Genomic DNA, 6,562 nt, shown 5'->3' on the forward strand with positions numbered 1-6,562 from the left:
GTAGTGGTGTAACCTACCCAGTGAGCCTGCTGGAGTTGGGGGTGGAGTAGCTGATGTAGTGAGTACCAGCCTTGGGTAAATTCAGAAAAGGAAGTGAGAGTATCTTGGGTGCCCATACCCCCAACCCTTGATGCTGTGCTTCTCTCTTGTTCATCCCCACAACCAATGCTCTTCCACTGCTGTAAGACCTTTCTGCCTCTGAGGAGCTAATTCTCATTCTGGAGGATCTCATGTTACCTCTTAATTTCCATTGTGTATGAGGGTTATTTGAAGAGAGCAATATTTAACCCAAAGAAACACAAGTTGTGGAACATCCAGCCTCCAGAGATGGATAGTGTGCCTTTGAAACCACATCATGGAAATAATTATGTACTCTATTTGTCTGGGAGTCTTTAAAGAAAGTCTCACTATGAAGCAGATAGTGCTGAATCCCCGATAAGCACACTGAATGTAATGAGAGCTCCTGGTTTCCTACCCCAATTCCCAATTCCTGGACTGGTGTATCCATCCTCCAGTTGCTTACAGTGTTGACTGGTAAGGACTCATGGTTATGAGCAGTACCCATCTCTGGAGATTTCTTATTCACCAGTGGGAGCCACTTAGCTTAAACATTCTTGGATGATTATTCCTGGCTCAGGAGCAGCCCACAACCATAGCCAAAGGCTGATATGCAGAACAAAATTCCAGCTGCCTCACTTACAGCTGGAATGTCTATGGGCTACCATTCCGGCCCCAGAACTCCTCACGGGCTCAGCCTGAAGCTAGTGTCTAGCTGAACTTGCATCTTTGTCTCGCTTCTTCCCAGACCCCTACTCTGCTTCCTTCACTTCCTTACAGGTTCTTCCTAGAAGAACTGTCTTGAAACCACTTGCACAAGAGTACATTCTTAGTCTCAGCTTCTAGGGCACGTAAGATCCTGAGCTAAGCTTAGGGAACTGGCAAAGCAGCAGACCTAAAAGAGGGGATGGGAAAGTTTTTGCAAAATTTGATATTTCAAATCAAGAAAAAATAGCATTTAAGCATTGATCATGGAGAAAAATTAGAATTTTTCTTTTTTAGAGGTTCCCATTGTTTTTATATTTTAAATGGCTTCAGGCAGGGCACCTAATCTCTGGAGTGCATCGTTACACTACATGTCTTAATCAAGCATTGTTAGCTGAAAAGGGTATTTATTGCATACGTCAATTTGTTTGCCATTTATTTAAAGATGTATGCATCTGTGAATACATGGATGAAAAAACAAATATAAATCACAAAGTTTACAAATTTAACCATGCAAATCTCATAACTACAAATGAATCTTCCCAAAGAAGTGATTTGATAAATCGTTGCTAGGTGACAATTCTTTGTCTACTGAAGGCATCCTGCACTTGACCGCTCTAAGAGCAAACTGTAGTACAGGGAGGGAGCTGAGGGAGACTGTCATATTTTCTACATATTAAAGGAGGTCAGGCTACTTCTAGGATCCAGTCAGAACCGTGAGCTTATTTTACTGGGCATCCTTTCTTGAAACCTATATTAGAGGCAGAGAAAACCCAAAACCTTGGCAGCAGGCTTCTGATTAAGTATAGAACTGTTCACATTTAGGTAACACTCTTACTTGGGTCATATCTCTTCCATTTTTTATAACCCAGAGTCATACCTGTCTATGATCACATCTCATGTTTTAGGCAGCTATTTGCCGATGCAAGACACACTCTAGCCATAAAAGTAACATCTTCCTTGTTCTCATTCTGCATCTTCTATGATTCCGCACTAATCTCTGCTCCTCCTCCATTCGTTCCTCTCCCCTGTCTCCTCACAGGAACTTCTATGGATGGATAATCCATTTGGGTATATCCAAGGATAAGTGGCCAGCAATGGCTCATTCTCCACCATCCAAATGCCTCACAATATTGTGATCCTAGGCAATGTCCTCAATGTATCCCTTAAAATAGAATAAAATAAACAGAACTCAAGAGAAGCCACCATACAAGCAGGAGGCTTTCTACTGCCAAGATTCCAAATAGATTAAGCCTATAAATTCTGCCACCTTTGCTCCAGGTACTGTGAGCTCCCAATGGGATGAAAGGTGAGATGCTTTCTTGAACTGCTCAATGGACCTCATCCCATCAACTGATGTTTATTAGGGGAACACTAGCTTTAACAATGCCCTCTGTTCATGTAGCAATTACTAGAGCTCTAGAATCAGGGTTAAAATTCTTTTCCTGTTGTAACTATATCTACTGCTAGCTATCATTTATTGCACACATACTATGTGACAGGCACAATGCCAGATAATTTTAGAGCAATAATTTTTCATCTTTATCGTAGCTTGCAGAGGTAGGTATTATCCATTCTGCAAATGAAGGAATTGTAGTTTAAAAAGGGTAAGATATTAAGTGCCAAATCTGCATATAATCCTATATGGATCTGTCTTCCAAGTCTTTACCCTATTACCCCCCTTTTTATTGTCTTCTAACTTCTCACTAGTCAGCTTAACAACTATCCATTTGCATAGCCCCCTCTACTAGTTATCTATTGCTGCATAACAACCTTAGTGGCTTCAAACATTTATTATCTCACAGTTTCCGCTGGTCAGGAGACTTGCTATGGCTTATCTGGCACCATTGCTCAGTCTTAAAATCTGCAATCAGCATGTCAGCTGGCCTTTGTTCCTTTCTGGAGCTTGGCGTCCTCTTCCAAGCTGCAGGAAAAACTAATTTCCTTGCACCTGTAGGGCTGACAGCCCCAGCTTTTTACCAGCTGTTGGCTGAAAGTTGCTCTCATCTCCAAAAGGACTTCACATGGCCCTTTTCATAGGTGTTCACAACATGGCTATTGGCTTCTCAAAGGGCAGCAGGAGTCTCCCCCTCTCCAATGTGCTATGATGGAGTTTTATGTAATGTCACCTAAGCAAAGGCATGACATTTTACCACCTTTGCTATATCCTATTTGTTAGAAGCAAGTCACAGAGTCACAGGTCCCACCTACACTCAAGGGGAGGGAGTCATTCAGGGGCCTGAATTATTGTGAGTCACTTTAGGGTGTTTCTGCCATATTCCCTTGGCAAAGACCTCACAGAGCTGCGGATGATTCCCACTGCAGCTGTGAGTTCCAGCGGCCATTTTCCTCCCCCATCTATAAAGTGGGGAAGTTGTCATTCGTCTGCTTTGCTGGGGCAGGGTGACAATTTGGCCATAAAATGCTTTGATGCCCAGAATGAAAGGCTCTTTATAAAGCCAAAGTATGTTTTTTCCCCAAAGAGAAAAATACAGAAAGAAGTCATCTGTTGCTAGGGAAACCACAACCTTTCACTATGCTTATTTAGAAAAAAAGACATATTCAAGACTTTTCACTGTAGGAACAGAGATTGTGCTTTATGTTGGTAAGAATAAACAAAGAAGAAAAATATCATTCTTCTCAAATGAAAAAAAAATCCATTATCTTGTGTCTTGCTAAAAATATTGTATTCTCCACAGTTCAATTTGAAATTCACAGTCTCCCCCACCCCTGCCGTTTTCATCGTGCTTCGTATGAAACTCCCTTTGAAGTCAGCAGAACCTTTGGGTCTGAACAAAACATGAGAAGCTGAAGGAAGACTGGGCAAACTAGCAAAAACCTATGCCAATATGGCATGGTTAAGAGGCTATGGGATCTCTCCCTTCTGTCCACATTGCGCCTGGGCACTAAGTCAAGAAAGAGTTTCAGAAGATTTTTTTTTTTCATACTCACACTTAGTACATCACCAGACTCCTTGTACTATTGCTTAAATGATCACTTTTTTTTTTACAGATACTGTGGTTCAATTCTTAGTTTTAAAAAGGCAGTTCTATTTTCTGGTGTCAGAAATTTTAGCTAAAATGGGTTGATACAGTTTGACTCTAAAGACCACCTTCGCAGGCCCTTTAGTTCCAAGTCTTTTTCTTTGTCACACAGTAGGATGCTTTCTCTTCAAGTGCCCTGGTGAGCAGGTCACTGAGCATAGGCTTCCAATCTGCTTGGCCAAACCACCACCATCTCTCGAGGAAATTCTGTTTAGAATCTCTTCAGGGATATTTTGTTTATGAAAGTGTGGAGGAGACACAGGATGAAAGGAGGAGTTAAGAAAACTTGAATTTTCTGAGCTGCAGAAATACTGTTAACAGTGATGTTTGAATGGGGACATGAATCCTGTTTAGCCTCCTGAAAACCTGCTGGAACTGTGGAGGGCATCACTTCAAGTCAAAAACTGAAAAGATATCTGGAAATTGAGGACAATGTTATTGTGGGTTGGCTTTTGTGAATAGTCTACATACCACTGATTCTTCTGCTCTTAGTTGTTGTTGGATAAATACCCAAAGTGGATTCTTTTCTCCCTAAGTAAGAAGCTATTCCAGGTTGTTTCCACCCACTCCTTCAAAAGGCCCAATGATCAGGAAGGAGCTGGGGAGACAGGCATGGACTCACGAATCCAAGTCATCCAAAACCCATCTGCTGAGCAACCAGTTCATTGTAGAGAGTTAGCATTCAATGTGAGCTATAGATTATTAACTAATAAAAGGATCATTATTATAGTTATTCTAAGTGTCTCAGATATCCTTTTCACAGATATATATTTCACAAATATATATTTCACAAATATATGTACGTGCATATATATTTCACAAATATATACGTGCACATATATATTTCACAAATATATATATGTGTATATATATGTTTGCTCTGTAAGTCTGGATGGGACAATATTTTATTCATTATTGTGGTGCTTACATTAAAGCTTGTTAATTCAAGCTGTTAAGCTCCCCGAGGAAAAAGTCTCAAATGATTGCAGTTATATTTAAAACTGATCTTATGCTGAGAATCGCATAAAATAAACATCAGTAAAAATGCATTTTTTATTTCAAGATAAAAGTCAACGTGTAATATTAAAAACAGTGTTTTGCATCACTATTTTGTCATAGCCATGTGTGTTAAACCAAGAAAAGACTGTACTAATTAGATTTCTAATTATCATTCAACTTGAACAGAAAAACAAGATTTAAATTTATAACTTTCTATAGGAAAAAAGCCATTTTAAACTCTGAATTTCCCTGCCAAGGAAATTTTACATGGGGTCATATGCATGAATTATGGGAGACTCTGCAGAAAATTTTATCTAGGGAATATAAAAAGGATAAAGATTTTTAAAAATGTGAAAATGTCACTATACTCCAATTATACCATACTAATTTTCAATATTATTATACTAATAACTTAGGAATCAAATATTTTGGTTAGAAGCAAGGAGTGAAAATGCTAATATTCTTCTAATTATAAGTTATGGGCAGCATAATTTGTAGCTAATAGCACCGGACACTTTTGTTGGTATTCAGTAGTAAAAGAAAAATATTAAAACCACTCAGTTTGACATAGTTGCATACCAATAAGGCATAGCTGTTTTTAAGCTCTTCTTCAAAAGTGAACCTGACAAGCTACTCAAGAAATATCTACCACGTTCTCTGCCTTATAGGTTTTCATGTTGCTGGGAGATAAAAGTCATCAAAAGGTAAATGAAATGGGCAGGGAGAACAAGAATAATTGGAAACACTTAACTGTGGTTAGCCTGTTCTGCCTGAATGTAACAGTATAGTGGCTTGCAGTGGTAAATTGACCCAAGAAACTTATTAGAGACTATCAGCTCACTATTTTAGATAGATTCACAGCCTATGTTACACTTGGGAGAAGTGATTTCATAAACTAGAAAAGACAATTACAGATTTTTTAAAATTTTCTCAGTTTGAGAAAAATATATCTTTAAACCAAAATAAGTTTAATGCTAGTTTACACAGAAGTATATTTCTTCTTTTCAAAAATGGTTGGCAGTTGAAACAATCATTAGATTATTAGGAAATCATTTAATTACCTTGAAGCAGGTATCAAGCCATTGGCATGAGCTGCAGATTTAGCTGTTCTAAGACATAGAAATAAGATTCTTAGCCAGCCTCTTCTAATGGTTAATAATAATGCCTATTCCTGATCTCCTCCACACTGCTGCCTATGCAGTTGCCTTGAAAATATTTTCAATAGAAATGAACAATTAAAATGGTGGAGTCTTCACTTCCGCAGCACTTACACTAAAACTGAAACACACAGAGAAGATTAGGATGGTCCCTGGGCAAGGATGACATGCGCATTTGTGAAGTGTTCTATAATTTTAACAAATTGTTTGTGACACAGAGGATAAATGCTTTAGGTGATGGATACTCCATTCATCCTGATGTGATGATTACACATGCTTGTATCAAACTATCCCATATACCCCATAAGTATATATACTATGTATGCATAAAATTAAAAATTAATTAAATGGTGGAGAAGTTTCTAATATCAGATTAGAGACTACTAATCTTTTTCATTGGCCTGATAATTTTATATGATTAGTCATTAACCAGGAGATTAATATAATTATAGATTTATTGTCTCTGCCTTATTTTGCATTGTGGAAAATGTGCAGAGATGACACCAGACTTGTATTTTTCAAATCCCACACTTATCTCATGTAAATATAAATTCAGGTGTAACACTTTACAGTTGAAAGGGATCTTCGCAATCAACAAAT

At 38.4% G+C, this 6,562-nt stretch overlaps 1 non-coding gene across 1 annotated transcript; it reads left to right on the top strand.

Moving 5' to 3' along the window:
• Window positions 1-6,053: 6,053 nt before the first annotated feature.
• LOC112625549 lies at window positions 6,054-6,159 on the top strand. The gene has a single exon (XR_003119640.1). It is a non-coding gene; the product is annotated as a U6 spliceosomal RNA (small nuclear RNA).
• Window positions 6,160-6,562: the final 403 nt, after the last annotated feature.

Source organism: Theropithecus gelada, chromosome 5 (assembly GCF_003255815.1).
Source record: "Theropithecus gelada isolate Dixy chromosome 5, Tgel_1.0, whole genome shotgun sequence".
Classification (NCBI taxonomy): Eukaryota; Metazoa; Chordata; class Mammalia; order Primates; family Cercopithecidae; genus Theropithecus; species Theropithecus gelada.